General features: G+C 41.8%; 1 protein-coding gene across 1 annotated transcript in view; it reads right to left on the bottom strand.

Annotated features, from left to right (window-relative positions):
• LOC136885521 (X-linked interleukin-1 receptor accessory protein-like 2) overlaps window positions 1–21,532 on the bottom strand; it is a 148,799-nt gene that overhangs the window by 54,928 nt on the left and 72,339 nt on the right. The gene's annotated exons all lie outside the window — the stretch shown is intronic.

The raw sequence follows: 21,532 nt of genomic DNA, 5'->3' as shown, positions 1-21,532 counted from the left end.
CAACACGCTACACTACCAACCACCACAGAAACACGCAATAGTGATTACATCCCTCCATATAGGGTTGGCGTCAGGAAGGGCATCCGGCCGTAAAACAGGGCCAAATCCACATGTGCGACACAGATCGCACCCGCGACCCCACAGGTGTGGGAAAAGCGGTAGGAAAAGAAGAAGAAGAAGACAAAAGAAAGGTAATGCGGTACAGTCTAAAGAAGTCAAATGATGCAGGAAATATTAGACCGTTAAATGAAGCCTTACAAGGAAGTAAATGAATAGTTATTTACCACCCAAGTAACAATAATGATAGCAGAAGTAAAAACGGCATAAAATGCAGACTAGCACAAGCAAGGCAGAGCTTTCTTAAGAAAAGAAATGTGCTAACTTGAACCAATGATATAGGAATTAGGAAGATGTTTCTGAAGACTTTCATCTGAAGCTTGGTATGGTATATGGAAGTGAAACATGGGCGATAACTAGCTCAGAAAGAAAGACAATAGAAGCTTTTGAAATGAGGTGTTACAGAAGAATGCTGGTGGCTTTACGTCGCACCGACACAGATAGGTCTTATAGAGACGATGGGATAGGAAAGGCGTAGAAGTTGGAAGGAAGCGGCCTTGGCCTTAATTAGGGTACAGTCCCAGCATTTGCCTGGTGTGAAAATGGGAAACACGGAAAACCATTTCCAGGGCTGTCGGCAGTGGGATTCGAACCCACTATCTCCCGGATGCAAGCTCACAGCCGCGCGCTCCTAACCGCACGGTCAACTCGCCCGGTACAGAGGAATGCTGAAGGTGAGATGAATAGGTCGAATCACGAATGAAGAGATACTGAATCGAATTGGTGAAAAGAGATCGATTTAGCTACATTTGACCAGAAGAAGAGAGAGAATGATGGGATACATCGTAAGACACCCAGGACTTTTTCAGGGAAGTGTAGGCGGTATGATTCTAACAAACAGCTTCTATTGTCTTTCTTTCTGAGCTAGTTATCGTCCATACAATGCCACGCTTCAGACAAAACATCTTCCTAACTCCTGTATCAATGTTCGAAGTGATCTAATTTCCTTCCTTGCTTGTGCTAGTCTGCATTTTATGTCCTACGTTAGTTATTTTACTACCCAAGTAACAAAATTCATCTACTTCCTTTAAGACTTCATTTCCTAATCTAATTATTTCCTGCATCACCTGACTTCGTTCCACTGTACTCCATTACTTTGGTTTTGGACTTATTTACTTTCATTTTGTACTCCTTACCGAAGATTCTTTCCAATATCATTCAGCAATTTTTGTAAAAAATAAGTCATGGAAACATACAATACATTCCTTCGGTAACGTTCATTTTCCATCACACGCGCACAGGAAAATTGATCTGATGGACTGCATCAGCTGGGCAGCGTGACTAGTCTTGAGGAAAATAATGGATAATTCGCGGTTTTGACACAGCAGCGATGATATATCGTGTACTTGGTTCTTCTGAAATTCTAGAACAGTTGAGACTATGGAACTCCTGTTGTATTGTATTTATACTGTTGGTGTTAGCGTGCCCCTTTGCCCCGTCCATTGAGCAGACCCTCTGTGCATGCCCCAGAAGAAATAATTTAAATTACTAGTACTTGCCTTTCTAAACGTCTAAATATCGCAGAATTCCGTCTTTTCTCCGCCTGTGGGTGGGGACGGGCAGAATAACACCCACGGTATCCCTTGCCTGTCGTAAAAGGTGATTAAAAGGGGCCCAACTGTCGGCAGCCCTGAAAATGGTTTTCCGTGGTTTCCCATTTTCACACCAGGCAAATGCTGGGGCTGTACCTTAATTAAGGCCATGGCCGCTTCCTTCCCACTCCTAGCACTTTCCTGTCCCATCGTCGCCGTAAGACCTATCTGTGTCGGTGCGACGTAAAACAACTAGCAAAAAAAGGGGGGGGGGCAGGGTCTCTGAACTTTGGACCGTGGGTTGGCGACCACGGGGCCCTTAACCGAGTCGTGGCATTGCTTCCACTTACAAGTGCCAGGCTCCTCACTTTCATCTATCTTATCCGATCTCTTTTAGTCAACTCTTGTTCTTTTCGATCCCGACGGTGTTAGGTATCAGGGCCAAGAGAGTCTCATTTTCACGCCCTTCGTGGCTCTTCTCTTTCTTTGGCCGATACGTTCCATTTTTTCTCTCTGATTAGTGTTATATAGAGGATGGTTGCCCAGTTGTACTTCCTCTTAAAACAATAATCACCACCACCACATTCGTCTTCTCGGTCCATATGTTCTTGTTTTTTCTCTATAAAATCGAGGTAATGTGGTTGACAAGGCACGATTCAGTAGCGCAGAGAGTATGACAGGTGACGGCTAGAGCAGCGTCGCGAGTCCAACGACCGGATACGAGCCCTGTCACAACAAACTTATTTCTGTCCTAAATACGAACAGCCAGATGTGCAGTCATAATATCCGGGTCTGCAGCTACTGCCTGTCCACTTCCTTCACGGTGAAGTCTGCAATGTAGACTTTGAACAGCAGATCACTAGGGTTGGCTAGTTTACGACCTAAAGTAGAAAATATGCCCTAAAAACTAGCTAAATTATGACCCAAAAAGGGTAAAATATGACTTAAGCAGTTTAGGGACAGGCAGCAAGTATTATATTACTAACATTAAAGGTGCTAAGAAGTGATAAGCGATAATACAGCAGACACGTTTAATCCTGGAGACTGACAAAGCTGCAGTAGGTATCGTAGCTCTGAGGCGCAGTTCTCACTGTGTTGTAAAAAGCGGGCGAGTTTAGTGGGTTCGAACCTCACTGTCGGCAGCCCTGAAGATGGTTTTCCGTAGTTTACTATTTTCACACCCGTCAAATGCTTGGCTGCGGCTGTGCTTTAATTAAAGCGACGGCCGCTTCCTTCCCAACCCTAGCCTTTTCCTATCCCATTGTCGCCATAAGACAAAACCTATCTGTGTCGGTGCGACGTAAAGCAAATTGAGTATTAGCATGCTTTTTGGTATCTGTCGGCGTACGTTCGTACAGCAACTCTTTCTCGGAATCACGTGTTTTAAACCTGCTAAACACATAACAACGACGCCTCAATTTAAACAAAATTGCTCAAAAAGAACCAAATATGACAATAAAAATGGCCGAAATATGCATTCATATGCAACGTAAAATTAGCCCGCCTGGTGGCCATGATCATTAAGGAGTTGAAGTGTACATGGTCTGACATCGTGCTTACCCGGTTCGACTCTCGTTGGTCGAAACAATTTTCACCATGAGAATGTTGGCCGGCAGGTGGTCTAATCACTATATTGCGCGCCAAAAGCCTGGATTCAATTTCAAACCTCTCCGCAGTGCCCATATGGAGTGAGGGCATAGGACGCTGTTCATAACGATTCGTCCGTCGGATGGAGACGTTAAGCCTTGAGCAGACCCCTTGGTGCTATTCGACAGGAGAAGGCTATTTGCCGGCACCCTTCCTACTATCATATATCACGTCATTCATTTCAACACATTAACTGTTCTGATGAGGCTGACGTCAGGAAGGGCATCCGGCCATAAAAACCATCTCACCTCATACCCGCTCCCGTAGAGAAACGGCTCAAGAGTTGGATATAGAAACAATATGCAACATAAAACGGGGTCAGTTATTTTTCAGATTTCGGGTAGAATGACCTCAGGAAAGAAATATGAATGTGATGAGTGTCGGGCTCGACACGCTATGTCCTGGAGTTTACCCGAGAAAATTAACTCAAACTTAGGGACAGGTAGCGTGCCGCACAGCCATCTCGTACTTTACAACCGAACGTCGAAATTGACAAGCATTAATCAGAAGGGATATCCGATCCTCCTAAGAATGAAGGTATCGGTCAAAAACAACTCCATAAGCCTCGCAAACCTGAGGTTCGAAAAGAAGAGCTCGGCGACTCAGCTAGTAGCACCTGTTGTAACAACTAGGGGACACTGTCGAAATGAGAGCTCTGGTTTAATGCCGTATCGAAGAACTTACACACGATCAATTATTAAAAATTATAAAAAGCAACCCACATGCGATTTAAGTAAACTGAGTAACCTTTCTAAACCCCATGCACAACAGTCTGAAGGGCCATGCCCTACCAAGTGATCGCTGATCAGCCCGAAGACCTGCAGATTATGAGGTGTCATATGGTCAGCACGACGAATCCATCTCGGCCGTTATTCTTGGCTTCAAAGACTGGGGCCACAACCTCACCATCAGATAGATCATCACTTGTAATCACGTAGGCTTAGTGGACCTCGAACCAGCCCTCAGATCCAGGTGAAAAAAATCCCCGATCGGGGGGGGGGGGATCGAACCCTCGTCCTCTGGGTAAGAGGCAGGCACGCTATCCCTACACCTCGAGGCCGGCTGAATAACGTTTACTTATCAATAAAAGTCTGAGATGATCAGGGTGAAATAAACACATATCTTGAGAATTTTCGGGATGCACTTTTTTCTGGAGGAATGAGAGACTGTTCTCGAGGAATGAATATCTCAACTTCCTGGCGGTAAATCCCGACTTGTCACGACCACAATGTTTATGACAAGAGCCAATAACATTAAAATCAGTATTGATGTATTACGGCCATTTAAGTGCCTCTCCGTGCTAAGACGCGTTGTAACTTGCTGACACGTCATGGAAGGAAGACGTACCAACTCTTTAGTATGCACAGGCACACGTTAAGGTGTGCGAGTGATCAGCCATTGACTTCCTATTCTGTAGACAGCCACTGCCTTCACAATTCTCGAAACGTTTAGTTGCATCCACGTTTTCAGGTCACCATGATCGAACAGGCAGTTACTTTTCTTTGTTTTCTCTTTCTGAACACTGCATCTGACAGTGCATTTTGACTGCATTAATCAAGTACCCTGGGATGATGTGTATCGTGCTGCAACTTGAACAGATGTCCTCCTCTCTATCTATCCTGTCCGACCTCCCTTGGTCAACACATTCCTTTCCGACCCCGGTGCTATTAGGTTCCAAGGGCTAGGGAGTCTTACTTTCACGCCCTTCATGACCCTTATCTTCCTTTGACCGATAACTTCATTTTTTGCAGGGTCTGATCCTTTCCAATTTTTTTTTTCCTCCTCTCCGATTAGCGTTAATAGAGGATAGTTGCCCAGTTGTACTTCCTCTTAAATCACCACCACTTTAAACGTACGCGATTAACAAAGCAATAATCATGATGATTGTTTGTTTTTGTTTTTTTACAATTTGACCGACACAGATAGGTTTTATGGCGACGATGGGACAGGAAAGGGCTAGGAGTGGGAAAGAAGCGGCCGTAGCCTTAAGGTGCAGCATCAGCATTTGCCTGATATGAAAACGAGAAACCCGGAAAACCATCTTCAGAGCTGCCTACAGTGGCGGTCGAAGTCGCTACCTCCCGAATGCAAGATAAGTATTTCTCTCTGTTGGTAATTTGTTCGTGTAGGGTGGATTTCCCGCGCATTTTCCACGAATGAAGTGCGAGATCAAAAACACGTAGCTACACGATTTAAACGGAGCAGTACAGGATGAAAAAGCTCCTGGAATTAATGGTGCGTCACTTCATACAATTTCCTAGAGCTCTGCTATTTTTATGCACGGATTCCTCGATCACGTCATCCATCGAGCGTGCTCCTCTGGTGATCTGTAACTAGAAGGATGAGGTCTGATCCTTCGAAGAAAGCCATGAAAATTAAACACTTCTTTAGGTCTTGCAAACCTAATACCGTCCCGGTTAGAAAAGGAAAAGGACAAATGTAAGTCACGAGTCTGGCAAATTGAAGCGAAGTGAGACTCGGCTACGGGAAACATGGTCGCTAACCCACGTTCCCAAGTTGAGAGCCCTTTGTCCAGCTTTAAATCTCCCCTTACGACACGCACTTCATACTGCCACCAAGCACAGGAGGAAATAAAGACATTCTAATAACAAGGAACATAAAAAGGAAAGATGCAAATTCTTCGATGTTAAAATGTTCATGAAATTAGGTTAATTGTGTGTGTGTTATAATTTAAACTGCCATTTCTGTGCATTTCAAATAGACGAACTAATGTAGGATTCACATCCTAAAACATGTCACTAAATATGACGTGCCCCAATCTACCTTATTTACATGTTCAGAAGTTTGTCACCACAATCAATTGCTCAAATTAATGTCCATCAATAACATTTACATGAGGAAAATTGCCATTTTGTTTGCCTTAAACAAATATTTTCCTGTTACAGTATGTAAAGACCTGCGAGACCATCAGTTCAATTTCCGTATGTTTGTCTCTTCGTTCGTTTGTTTGTTCGTTCGCTCGAGTATCATATGAAAACATGTTTTAAAATTCCATTAACTTGGATGCTGGGACAATTAGCATTATGATATTCAGAGGAGGAAATGGCATGGGGCGGGGATGGTTTATCGCTGATATTTTGAAAATAATTAACGCTGTTTAAAATGTTAATCTGAACATTGCATTCACCATCAACGGCCACGAGAACAAACACAGGGGGATCTGGTCTCTCTTCCCAGACAGACCTATCGACGTGTTTTGTTCTTGCCATAGTTCCTCCTCTCACCACCTGTAAACAAGCTCTTGCTTTGGCAGATGCCCACTTGGCACCTCTCGTAACTTCCTCCTGGTAATGAGACGAACAACATGAAGCAAACCCACATGTATAAGATACAGTGTCCGTGCAGTGCCACAAGTGGGTCGCCAACACAGCTACGAAGAACTCCTTTATTGACCACTTCTACGAACCACTTACGTGTCCTAGAAACGAACAATGTTCCTAGAAGCTAAAATAAAAAGTGCACCATTTTCTCTCAAGTGCTGTACGTATTAACACTTGAAGCTAGCGCAGGAAGTCAATTATTGTATGACGTGAAGCGAGAGTGTAAAGGGTGATGGCGGCTGTAATCCAAGAGAGGCCGGCTTCTTTCGGCGAGAGTGAAAGTGGGTGGGATGGAAACATTCACAAGAAGATGGGGTGTAGCCGCCAGAGAGGCCTGGTTGTAGGTCTTATAGGCGAGCTGTGAGTCTGTGAGGATGGGGCCCTATCTAATTCTCAAGACGGCACAAGCGCCCAGCCCACGAGCCGTAGGAATTAACAAATGAAAGTTCCCAACTCAGTCGGAAATAATATCTTTCTTTCTTAACCCGTTTATCGCCCAGGGTTGGCTTTTCCCCCGGATCAATGGGAGATCCCACCCCTACCGCCTCAAGGGTAGTGTCCTGGGGCGTGACACTTTGGGTCGGGGTTTCAACTGGCAAAGAGGACCAGTACCCCGCCCAGACTCCCTGACCTCTTATCCTGAACGGGGCCCTTGTTGGCGGGAGATCAGAAGAGATAAACAAGGAAGAGGGAAGGAAGCGGCCGTGGCCTTCAGTTAGGTACCATATCGGCATTAGCCTGGAGAAGTGCGAAACCACGGAAAACCACTTCGAGGATGGCTGATGTGGTCAAACACCCTTCACCCGCCTCTACTCAGTTGACCTCCACAGGATGAGTGGACCATGTTCCAGTCCTCACCGAGTCAAACCAATGTCATCTTTGTCACCATCTACTTTTCTTACCCTCCATGACAAGTCCATTATTGTCCTAGGTGATTTATCCTCCTCCATTCACGTTACATGAAATCACCACTGAAGCCTAGCCTGTTAATGCGTACACCTTAATTAATAGAGCTCATTACTAACTTAGCTTTTACCTCCGCATTTATAATAATAACAATAATCTTCTATAATTATATTAAAATGGTTTACTAAAAACAGCTTTGGCAAATCCGTCCGCCCGTTCTACTGGACCGATTTGATTAATTTCTGTGTTATTCTCTCCGGAATTACCTGCCGGTGAATCAATAGACACTGATTGGTCTCCAACTTCAGCCAACCTTGAGTAATCATAAAATCAAACCATTAAAGGATCCCTCTAGTAATTGCAGGCGAAGGCCGCAATGCATTCTGTACTTAGCACGTTGCTAAGCGACTAACACTTTCATTAATATTCTGGTGGCGTACGTGAATTTCATATCATTGCATGCAGCCATGTTTGATTACTACCTATGAAGCCAGCGAGTATATACTTCCTCTGATGGAAGAATACTATTAATAATACAGTATATACAAAGAATAAACAAAATAATTCAATGCAGAACCTAATTAGTACGTGATAACGATCACAAAGCACACATGCATTCGTCATTTGGCGAGTGATACTTCGTCGTGGAGCATAGTTTGAAAGGAAAACCGTGCACAGCTAGTCTTGTTGTTACGTGCCGTAACTCGTAGTTTGCGTCCTTCCATTTGTTCATCATCGCTTCCGTACTGTAGAAGTCCAGCCAGATCTGATTTCTTTCTCAGATGTTCGCGAAATAAATTTTCTGGCATGGTATTTATAACAAGTTCTATTTTCACTCTGAATAACTTCAACGCTGTCTGAGGAGATTTTATATCATTAATAGCTATCACTGCTGCTGTTAATCTTTGTTTGATATGCGCTGTGAAATTGGTTCTTTGTATTTGCAGTGTTATTCCGAGGTATTTAAATTTATTCGCGCTAGTTAGTGGTTCTCCATGCAAATATATCGCATCACTTGCTGCATGTCTGCCACCTTTCCTAAAGGTCATAGTAATGGTTTTACTTCTGTTTACATGAAGGTCATTTGTTTTAGCCCATTCTACGAGCCGATCAAATGCCAACTGCAGAGCGGGTATTGATCTGGACACTAAAACCATGTCATCTGCATACATATAAATGTCTGTGCCTTCTGTCTTCGTTGCCTGTACAAGAGGACTTAAAGGATCAACCTGTAGTACTACCGTAGTCTGGTCTATTGGATCGGATATTGTGATCGAGTCGTCTACTTGCACCTCACTGTTTGCCAGGATGTTTTTTACAAGTTGTAGTATTGTTTTATTTTTGCTATGAGATCCTCAATATTTGATATGACTTGCGTTCGACTTTCAAATAATCCATAGGTTCCCTTCTGTGAATCGAATATCGTTCTGAATGCATACTATTCTGATTCTCTAACCTTCCCAGCTTCTGAATATACTCAACAGACGGCAGAACGTTCCTCATTACTTACCTGCTGCTAAGAAAGTCTACGTACGCAGAGACGGGAAGGTGTCAAGTCTACCAGCCTTCTGTCCGATCATTAACAAAGAGCAGGAACAAACTCATGAAAATGTGGGTGTCTACTTACCCGAACCAGTTACTCAGCCACGACCAAATGCATGTCGCACTAACTCGGGCAAGATCGTTTGAAAATGTCAAGATCCAGACACGGCCGAATGGTCGAAGTCCAGAGAATATTGTATGGAAAGAAGTGTTTTAAACTACATTACCGGTATTTAATATTCATAAAAGCAATGAATTGGGCAGGCAAAACAGTATGACTGACACGTATATCAAGACGGGTTAGCTGATCTATTTATAAGGAATGCTGTGGGTCCACCAGTAATAATAAATGTCCTCAACTACCGCGCCACTTACACTGCCTGCGTGTCAATGTTGATCTACTACATGGCAGAGAAACTGATATGTGGCCGAGTGTCTTTTACGAGCCTAAATAGACTTCTTTCCCACCAATCGAAAATTCGACTTTCTCTATGGAACATCCGCAGACAGACTCTCTTCCACCGATCCACAGAGTGCTTGCGACAGAGGAAAGGCGTACGACATGCCCAGTCCAAGAGCGGGAGATGTGGTCACTAGGGAGAGAAATTCCCAGAAAACTAATTCCACAAACGCTCCAAATAATGACTTCCCTCTATAAAGAAGACCGGACACGCCTACGACGTGCAGAAAGGGTTCTTCCGCCATTAATTGCTGCCTTTCTGGCGGGCAAAACATTAGCAAAAAAATATTATGAAGCATTCCACTCAAGTTTTCAAAGACACCCGTACTGATTTACTACCGCTCTTTACGACTACGGTTCAGTTCCCCAGCCCGAACTAATTGGAGTGATGAACCGAACGTCGAACTACATTCTACGAACTACAGAGAACTTGTAGCAGGAGAATAACAAAGCTTTACTCACTAATAAAGTAGAAGAAAGGACAGAACCTAGGGATTTGCAGATGACCTTACCATCTTAGCCAATAATTGAGAAGGCGCTCAAAAGATGCTGAAGAGCCTGCTTGAAATCGTCCAAAAAAAGTCTCAATTGTTTTATGAAAAGACTAAATTTGTGGAGTACAAGCACCAAAGTGAGAGGTACTTGGAAGTAAAACATGGCAAGATTAAAAGGACAGATAAGTACAAATACGTGCGTGAATGGATCCAACTCAATGGACTGGATAAAGAGGCAAACAAGGCAAGAGCCTGGCCTACAAGCTAACACAGAACACGTATAACAAACGCGCAATATCTTACAAGACCAAAAATCCAACATTATAACTAGGCAATAAAACCGGAAGGATTGTACGCTTCAGAGTGCCTTATTTTAAACCAGCTGATGTACCCCTGCTTCGCGACGGAATTCTACATTGTATACAGAATTCTAGGTTAAGTAGTGTACATGTCAGTAAGATTGTATTAAACTACATAGCTCTTATGGTTACCCAGAAACCCGACGGGGAAGTCACCATTCGTCTTTTCTCATGTGAAGACTGGATTCGGAAATTTCCACTGTAATGGTAGGCCTTCTTGACGATCTAACAGACCAAAGTCCCAGGGCTGGAATGATCAAGCCACAGGCAGGCGTTAAGTGTGCCCACTGCTCATTCCAATCAGCGCCTCAGAGTAGGGATAGAATAGCAGGAACTATGATGGAGCAGTATCAGAAAATGTATGAACCAGACGAATGGCACGCTAAAGAAGAAAGTTATCTAACTCCCCTGCTACTTCCCGCCTATATTCCGACAGCCTGTTATACTCGGTACGCAGTAGTAATCCCATCTATCTGAGATGAGTGGCAGCAGAAGAGAAAAAGGACGTCACCACAAACAATGGTAAATGAAATGCTATTGTTGACCAATTTTATGAGATTTCGATATTGTAAGCCTTCACATTTAGGCTAGGTTTCTTCCGACTCTGAAATACCACTCTTATCTTTATCGGTGCGGTAAAAACTGAATAAAACATAAATGATCGGAAATTGTATTCTCTATAACGTTTATTATGCAGTACTTGTCGATAGGACCAATAACTTAGGCGCATTCAAAATTAAATTTTAGGCGCCTTCTCGCAAACTACCATTTCGTCTAGGGTGAATAAAATTATTTATAGCCTGGACTGTAGTTTCTTATTCCCCGACTCCACATACCGATTTTCATTAAATTCTCTTTACCTACTTTCTCATGGCTCGGCGTTGATGTGGACTCAGCAGCAAAAATATAAATATAAATATATATATAATAAAGGTTGTGTCTGTACATTGCTCAGAATTTGAAAAAGGATGGTATTTCTGCATCAATCATGTCCACAGCAACAAGGAAATGCACTTTTTACTTTTCCGTAATTTCTGTCGTACACACATCACGAGAAAACGTCTGAAGAGAATTTTATGTAAGTCAGTATGCAAAGTCGGGAGATGAGCCACTACAATCTAGGTTATAAATCATTTTATTCACGCTGATTGAAATGGTAGTTTAGGGGAAGGCCTAACATTTAATTCTCAAATATTTATATTATTAGTGGTCCTATTGATGAATACTACATAACTAAGTTATATAGAATTAAAGTTGCGATCATTTATGTCTTATAGATGTTTATCATACAAGCTATGATAACACAGATATTCATTAATTTGTATTTTGATTGCTAAGACCATATCAACGCCGAGCCACGAGAAAATGGGTGAACAGAATTTAATGAAAATCGGTATATAGAGTCGGGGAATAAGAAACTACAGTCTAAGCTATGAACAATTTTATTCACCCTGGATGAAACTGTAGTTTAGGGGAAGGCTACTAAAAATATGTACCTATGTTAGTGGTCCTATCGAAAAGTACTACATAACAAAAGTTAGAGAATACAATTTCCGATCATTTATGTTTTATTCAGTTTTATCGTACCAACTATGATAAGAGTGGTATTTCAGAGTCGGAAGAAACCTAAATGTGAAGGCTTACAATATCGAAAGCTCATAAAATTGGTCAACAGTAACGTTACATTGGCCATAGTTTGGTGTGATGTTCTTTCTCTCTTATGCTGCCACTCAACTCCGATAGATGGGATTACTGCTGTGTACCAACTGTAACAGCCTGACTGAAAATTGGTGGGAAATAGCTGGGGAGTTAGAAAATTTTCTTCTTTAGCATGCCATTCATCTGGTTCATCATTTTCTGATACTGCTGGTACGGAACACACTGGTTCATCACAGTATTCCAGCTAGCGTACGTAAACTCCGGCTTAGGCACACCTCTGCGGGGGTTCGGACCTGCCTTCAGGCAGAATACACCCTTACCTTTACTCTGACGCACTGTTTTGAATAAGCAGTGTACAAACTTAAGGCAGAGGCTCACTTAGTAGTAGCCAAATCAGCAGTGAAGAGCGGGTTTCTCTGTATATGAGAAAATATGTTTGGTGACTTCCCCGTCGCGTTTCTAGGGTGACCTTAAGAGCTATGCAATTTAATACAATCTTGCTCACAACGTGTACACCACCTAACCTAGAATTCTGTACACAATGTAGAATTCCGTAGCGAAGTATGGATACATCAGCTAGTTCGTGAATATATCTGTTATCATAGCCGGTACGGTAAAAATGTAAAAGTTATAAATGTTCGGAAATTTCATTCTATATAATTTAGTTATGAAGTATTTATGGATAGAGCCATTAGCAACATAAATATTTGAGAATTAAATTGAGAATTAAATTTTAGGCCTTCACCATCGCCATAAGACCTATCTGTGTCGGTGCGACTTAAAACAAATAACAAAAAGAGGACCTCCCCCTAAGCTACAATTTCACTTAATGTGAATAGTTATTCATAGCCCAGATTGTAGTGGCTCATTCCCCGACTTCACATACAGATTTTCATTAAATTCTCTTGTCATTTTCTTGTGAATCACATACATATATACATACATAACGGAATATTAAAAAGTGCTTTTCCTTATTACTGTGGACACGACCGATACAGAAATGCCATTCTTTTGAACTTCTGAGGAACGTTTCAGTAGCTTGGTTTAATCGAATCTTGATATATCAAGGAAAAAGGTAATTCTCCTCTTTCCCCATTGTGATTATTATTGACGCACATTCCCGGTATCATCATCAACACGATGAGAACTAGATGAAGTCCTTTGATCAGCAAACTGTGATATAGAAGTCTGTTTCTCTGGGCACTTGGCATCACGAAACACACATTTGACTGACTTCCTCCTCGTCTCCTAGAAGACACACTTCCGGGTGGCATGGAACATCATTACATGGTACTCACGAAGGACGGACATTTCCAAAACCTGGGAACATTGAACCTATTCTATAAAATTATTTAGAGTAGCCATCGAAATGAAAAATGAAATGAAATGTCGTATGGCTTTTAGTGCCGGGATATCCCAGGACGGGTTCGGCTCGCCAGTTGCAGGTCTTCCTATTTGACGCCAGTAGGCGACTTGCGCGTCGTGATGAGAAATGAAATGATGATGAAGACAATACATACACCCAGCCCCCGTGCCAATTAAGGTTAAAATCCCCGACCCGGCCGGGAATTGAACCCGGGACCCTCTGAACCGAAAACCAGTACTCTGACCGTTCAGACAACGAGTCGGACGCCATCGAAATCTTAATTCAACTGTCTATGTTCTAACTTCTCAGGGCAGAATGTTAAAGCGATCACATGGAAGAAATTTGTTTTATGCCGGGCTGAGTGGCTCAAACGGTTAAGGCGGCTGGCCTTCTAACCCCAACTTGGCAGGTTCGATCCTGGCTCAGTCCGGTGGTATTTGAAGGTACTCAAATACGACAGCTTCGTGTCGGTAGATTTACTGGCACGTAAAAGAACTCCTGCGGGACTAAATTCCGGCATCTCGGCGTCTCCGAAGACCGTAAAAGTAGTTAGTGGGACGTAAAACAAATAACATTATTATTATTATTATTATTATTATTATTATTATTATTATTATTATTATTATTATTATTAAATTTGTTTTATAAGTTTTGCTTAATGTATCTTTTATTCTAGTTTACGTTTGACACAACTTGCTCCAAATTCGATAATGGATTCAACTCATTACTTCATTAAAATAGTGTCTCAAAATGAAAATACTTTCGCCATACTGTTGTGGCTCCACCTATATTAAAACAACCCCAAAGGCTTAGTGACCAATCTTCACATTCTCCCGTTGCATTTTTAAGATAGTGTAATCTCCTTGGGAACTTACTGTTATCTAGAGTTTTTCATATCTGTACTCTAACAGTAGCACTTTTAAAGACTTCCTTGTTGCTTAAAAGAAGAGTAGGCGTTTGATCGCTCTAACTCGTGTGGTTTCTGATGGAAGAGTATCTGTCACCTCGGAAATGTGACGTTAGTTGAGTGGTGGTGCCATATTTAAAATACACTTTTGTTATAGGCGCAAGTGACCCTCCGTGGCTCCAGCCCTCTCACCGGTGGATTCCGTGGTTCAAATCCCGGTCACTCCATGAGATATTTGTGCTGGACAGGTACACTCTCTAATATAATTTAATCTGTCAATCATTAATCATTGTCCCAGGAGTGCGAGTCTTCGGCATCCGGCACAGTTCCTATCCTCGCCGCTAGATTCATTCCATTCCGGACCCGGTGGAATGATTGGAGACAGACTGCAGAGTTGCATTTCATTTACAGGCACATACAGTTCAGTTCACTCTATTCAAATAAGTGAAAAATCGAAAGGTAAACTTAGGCCTTAAACAAATCCAGTACGTATACATCAACACACCTTGTTATTTAGAACTTTCATGAAATATAGATCTACTGTTAAATTAGAATATGATACCGTACTGTATAATCAGTCGCTTGGGGGGTGGGGGGGCAGTCACACCTCGCACTTTGCGGAGAAAAAATTACATGTTTATTCCATTTTACCCGGATGAAACTAGGAATTATTAAAACAAGGAGTTTGTACAAGCCCTGTTGTCTTATCAGCTAACTATCCCCTTGATTTTCTTTCATTATTGACAAACTTATTAGCGGAAATACGGACAAAATGTGCGTAGCGACTAATCGATTTGTATAACGCCACACCAACTAGTGGAGACTGTGAATGTGCTGTGAGGAAGGGTAGCAGGCGTATATTTTTTAGACACTGAGGTTATCCAACATTCGCCATAGACGACACTCTCTTTATATGAACAGAAAACGACTATGTAGTGCCATGTGCACCTAAAAGTTGTAGCACACGTCTGGATACACAAACCTTCTTCTGGATAACGTGAAATAAGTCATTTTTCCGCACACCTCATGCCATCACATCGCCAAGTTAGTGATTATTCCCTTTTAAAGATTACCACCACCACTTATGTGACAAACATACAGGGAAATATTTCAACGCTAGGTGGTTTCAAATAGGCCTATGTAACACGTTCCTCTAGACAATTCATGGTCTACGTGCATCAAAACATGCAAACATGATCTATAATACCAAAGAGTATAATAACAACAAAATGTAAAATGTCTTTACAACGTAAACGAAAACATTCTAAGTCTAATAACTTGCATATTGCCTTACTTCCTTTTAGCAGGGTTCAGTTACATAGAAATTATATTTTTGGTGTGGTTATCGATTAGAAGATGTATACAATCTGTGAGACGAGAACTTTCTTGCTCTTGTGATTCAAATTTCTATTCAAGCAAAATAAAGTGCGCTTTAAGTGAGGTGAAACGAAAGGGGATGCAGACTCGTGTGAACACTGAATTACTAGCGACTAAATTAGATGACTGTGATGCATTTTTGTGTACATTTGATGGCGTGAAGTCCATTACAGATAGCTGCTCAACAGTAATACACGAGTAACCAGGGCCTGAACAGTCCTCACTAAACTAGAATTTCGAGTTTCCCCTCTTATCTTGGATTACATGTGTAAGCTAAACAGGTTTTATCTGTACTGATAGCAAATAAATACCAAGTTTAATAAACGTTTTGTTTCCTGTACTGAACAACTTTGAAAACATTTCACCGACTAAAAACACGTCACTTCTTCGTATTATTATTAAATGCGAGTTGCAGACCTGAGATGGTGGCACCAATTTCAACATTCCGATTCTTTTGCTCGGAATTCTTGCGGACGGTTCTTGTAGGTAGTGACGGCTCTGAACTAGGGAACCTTCTGCACTTGTGCCACGTTCTTCCTAATCCGACCTCCCTTCGGGAACTCCTGTCCTCTTCCGACCTGGATGGGAGTCGTTCACCTTTCTTTTCGCAGATTCTTTGAAGGGTCGAACCTGTTATAATTAGTGCTAGTAATAACTACACCGTCCTTTACAATATTATACTGTACACGTATGGTTTAGCAGTCATCGTTCTTTTACGCCCCACTAAGTACGTTTACGGTTTTCTAAGACGCCGAGGTGCCGGAATTTGGTCCCAACTAGTACTAATAAACCTACCGATACAAGAATGACGTATTTCAGCAGCTTTAAATATCTCGAAGAAGCGAGCGTTCAGGAAATAACTAATGTCTACCCAACTGGGGCGAGTAGAGAAACATTGTAGTTTATTTCTAAAGACCATAACACAAAGAGTTCATGATTGTAGTAGGATAGCGGTCAATTCCAACTCCACGTCGACTGGGTATTCAGAGCCTTCTAAAGTAGGTTCATGTTAGTTATGACTTGCATTTTAAAACCCGGCATTCCAGTATGGCCGGCTTCTGGGAATAACTAGGAAGTGCGTCAGCAGAACAAGGATCACTTACATACAGGTGTTGGTGGTGATTGTTGTTTCAGCGGAACCGTGGGCACTAAACCACGATCACAAGTCAGGCATGAAATACCTACCACAGGTGGGTCACATACACCTCCATGCCTCTCAGTATTCGGTCTGCAAGTCTCTGTGAATTGACTATAGGCCTGCGCAATTCTCTGCTTGCAACTATGTTTTTTTAAATCACGGTTGTCGAACTAAAGAGTTCAACCATCTCGATATTCTTGCTCTACCTCTACTTCTCTTGCACTCTTATTCTCCTACGTAAGCTATCTTCCTCTATCACCTCACGAGATGCCACCACCGAAGAACTGCTTCATCTATCGAGTTTCTTCCTCTATCTTCTCACTGCGAGTGATCTATTGCCATTGTTCCCACCTCGCTAATAGCTTACTCTGTGGATTAGAGATAGTGTCGGCCTCCGGATTTCAGGGTCACGCGTTGAAACCCGCCACAGGTAAGCACGTTTTTAAAAGGTGAGGAAAAACGTCCATTTGACACTCAAGTCTTAAGTCGGGATGACAAAAATCTTTGGTGACACATTTGCCCTCTAGTAGCCCTGGAATAAAAAGACGGAGCGTCGAAATTATGATAATATATTATTATTATTATTATTATTATTATTATTATTATTATTATTATTATTATTATTATTTCATTTTAGTTAGCCATAGAATATTCAGAACACAATTCGAACACCAAACACTCTAGATACAAATATTCGGCCTTCACTCTGGGTAAACTTGAAATGCAGTAGTTCTCGGAAGGAGGTTATAAATAATAAGTGTGGTGGACGCACCCCAGAAGAGTCCACTTTCTACGCAGCAACTAAGCTACTAGACCTTGTAAAGGGATTGCTACGATAAGAATAGAGCGCAGGCCATTGTCCACTCCACCGCAGTTTCAAAACAATCCACCTGTGGAATGCTCTTTGTCTTGTACCACTTCTCCATGATCTGTTTAAACCATACGAAAAGTTAAACATACTACAGTATCACAACCCGTTTGATGCATTCCACACTGGATTCACGTTGTGTTTGTTTAGCTCAAACAGTCAGAGACTGCTTTAATGAATAAATACTGAATAATACGAGAGAAGCACGAAGCATGAACATTTCCTGCCTAAGAAAAGTATTGTGTTACTTTCAAACGACGTTATACTGATGAGAACAAGAAAAGGCATTTATCATAATGAGGATGAAGAATCTGGTGCAGTATTTAGGATGTATATTGTTCGAGGATGGTATTGTAGCAAGGTATAGCAACCCTAATGCAGTATTTTTTTCCTACTTTCTTAACAAAACACATCCAAGGTTTCCGGCGAAGGGAAGGAGGCAACCGTGGGCTTGGAGCGAAAATGGGAAACCACGGAAAACCATCTTCAGAGCTGCCGACGGTAGGATTCGAACCCACTATCTCCCCATTGCAAGTTCACAGCTGCGCGACCCTAACCGCACCGCCAACTCGCTCGGTCTTAACGCAGTAAGCTCGCAGTTGTGACAAAAAGTAATCTGTGAGAGATAAGTCATTTCCCGAAGGAAACTACAGTACCGGTCAAACGTTTAGGACCACGTAAGAAAAACATGAAACATCATCCAGAACCTAAAATTTTGCCACTAGACCTCTGTTTTTTTTTTTTTTTTTTTTTCCTGAGCTCTCGCATCTAATATGATATACGTCGCCTGATTTCATTGAATTACAACAAGTATTCTATAAGTTGGAAGGTCACATCAGAAAGTCAACATTTTTTAGAAATATTATGTGCTATGTCCTCTAATTGGTTTCAAGTATCACCACCAAGATACCCCGCAATAGGCGGGGACACTTTACTATACATATACAAATTCCGAAAAAATGCGGCCCCGATATTTGTGCGTCAATTTTTCCTTGTTCTTGTCATAGGTCTCGGTGTGAGCTATCGGCATCGGAAATCTGTTCTTGGACGAAACTATCGCCCCGACACTTTGGGCCATACATGACAAAGAAAAATCAACCATCTTGGCGCTGCTTCGAAATAATAAAACACGCAAAAAACCGATTCTGCATATTTTCGGAATTGCACCCATTTAGAGTATACAGTACATTATATTACCAATTTTTCTTATTTTTTGGTGTGAAATTCCAGGAGTTAAAAATTCATAACTTGGACTAACTCAATCAAATCAGGCGACATATATCCTATTAGATGTGAGACCTCGGAAAGAAAATTACAGTGGGACACTTTTAGGTTCTAGATTTCTTATGTGGTCCTAAACTTCTGACCGGTACTGTACCTTTACATCGGCCTGCTTTCACACAGACTGATGTGCGCGAGTGTAAGCTGAGTGTACTCAAAATATTTTATTCATGGACTAGATGTTAGGGATATGAAGAAAAAAAAAAAAGCGAGAACGAATGCTGGTACAAACGTTTGGGAACAATGGCAGGAGGGTACTTAAAGTGAGGAGACAAAAGCGCAGTTAATTCACAGGGGCTTGCAAACTGAACAATGAAAGGCAGAGCAGTCCTTATTGAAGATGTATATAAAGTGCGTCGCAAGTACAATAAAAATCAGCTTTTTTGTGATGAATTTCGAAAAAAAAAAAGGCATTACTTAAGCCAAGTATCGATACTCATTACTGTACGGAGAAAAAAAACGAAGCAAGCAACCTTCTAGCTTAACACGACTGTTGCCACACAATACCGACAATTGCACACGGAATACGAACCATAGCGACGTGACTTTTACCTGGCCTGGGTGGAATTCGAAGTGCGGTCGCTAAGGTGAGAAGCCACTGACAAACTCAATCGAAAGCAAAGGTGAGACCTATTCCTATCAATGTGACCCTGTGTGTAGGGGCGGTAGAATAACATCCACGTATACCCTGCCTATCGCAAGAGGCGTCTAAAACGGGCCCCAGGCGCTCTGAACTTGGGAGCGTGGGTTGGCAACCACGGGGCTCTTATCTGAGTCCTGCTTCCACTTACTTGTGTCAGGCCCCTCACTTTCATCTGACCTCCCATGGTCCACTTTTTCTTTCTGTCCCAGTTTGCAGTGAAAAGAAAAAGATGGGAGGTTTATTATTACTGACAATATGAGGCCAATCTGAAAATACTCGGTTCTTTTAATACGAACAATTCTCACAAATTAAGTTTTCTAGAAAATAACAAAGCATCTGTTCCTAAATTGTATTCCGATGTTATTTTTTCATACCAGTCACACAGACTCCTGATGCCTAGAAATTAAAACAGTGAAAAAATGAACAGCAATTTTTATGTAGAAAACATTCACTGTCCTATTGTGATGACATGCGAGAACTAATGGAAATGCCAAACAAGAGCAGCGCCTTCTATACACCGGTGTGATCAATAACCCAGCAGCTTCCACCACTAATTTGTTTCTCTGTTGTCTTGGTTACGAGAATCAAACCTCATTTCCTGTCATTTTAATCTACGCTGTACGGTCGAAGTTTTCATTGCGAAGTAGGTAATTATTTTCCTACAGGAAAACTTTCCTTAGCATAACCTCTACCGTTAACTATATTTCCTTCAGAATTAAAATAACACCACAAATCAAGTTTACTCATTCCCTGGTGCAAGCCCTGAAGTATTAATTAATTCTCCACTTGGTGACAATCTAGCAGGTTATCGTAGTTTAATCAGGCGTCAAATTAATTCATTATACGGCCGTGGTGTTAGAGGCGCGCGGCTGTGAGCTTGCATCCGAGAGATAGTCGGTTCGAATTCCACTGTCGGCAGCCCTAAATATAGTTTTCCGTGGTTTCCCCATTTTCGCACCAGGCAAATGCTATTTATGATTCTGAAGATGATAGGGATCAGATACCGAGAACGAAGAATTATCTACAATCTGTATAAAAATCAGTCTGCAGTGATAAGAATCGAGGGCTTTGAAAAAGAAGCAGCAATCCAGAAAGGAGTGAGGCAAGGCTGCAGTTTGTCCCCTCTCCTTTTCAATGTTTACATAGAACAGGCAGTAAAGGAAATCAAAGAGAAATTTGGAAAGGGAATCACAGTCCAAGGAGAGGAAATCAAAACCTTGAGATTTGCCGATGATATTGTTATTTTATCTGAGGCTGCAGAAGATCTCGAGAAGTTGCTGAATGGTATGGATGAAGTCTTGGGTAAGGAGTACAAGATGAAAATAAACAAGTCCAAAACAAAAGTAATGGAGTGCAGTCGAACGAAGGCTGGTGATGTAGGAAATATTAGATTAGGAAATGAAGTCTTAAAGGAAGTAGATGAATATTATTACTTGGGTAGTAAAATAACTAACGATGGCAGAAGAAAGGAGGACATAAAATGCAGACTAGCACAAGCAAGGAAGAGCTTTCTTAAAAGAAATTTGCTCACTTCAAACATTGATGTCGGAATTAGAAAGATGTTTTTGAAGACTTTCGTGCGGAGCGTGGCATTGTATGGAAGTGAAACATGGACGATAACTAGCTCAGAAAGAAAGAGAATAGAAGCTTTTGAAATGTGGTGTTACAGAAGAATGCTGAAGGTGAGATGGATAGATCGAATCATGAATGAAGAGATACTGAATCGAATTGGTGAGAGGAGATCGATTTGGCTAAATTTGACGAAAAGAAGAGATAGAATGATAGGACACATCTTAAGACACCCAGGACTTGTTCAGTTGGTTTTTGAAGGAAGTGTAGGTGGTAAGAACGGTAGGGGTAGACCAAGGTATGAATATGACAAGCAGATTAGAGCA

The sequence above is a fragment of the Anabrus simplex genome, chromosome 14 (assembly GCF_040414725.1).
Source record: "Anabrus simplex isolate iqAnaSimp1 chromosome 14, ASM4041472v1, whole genome shotgun sequence".
Taxonomy (NCBI): Eukaryota; Metazoa; Arthropoda; class Insecta; order Orthoptera; family Tettigoniidae; genus Anabrus; species Anabrus simplex.
This window is presented reverse-complemented; position numbering and strand designations above follow the sequence as displayed.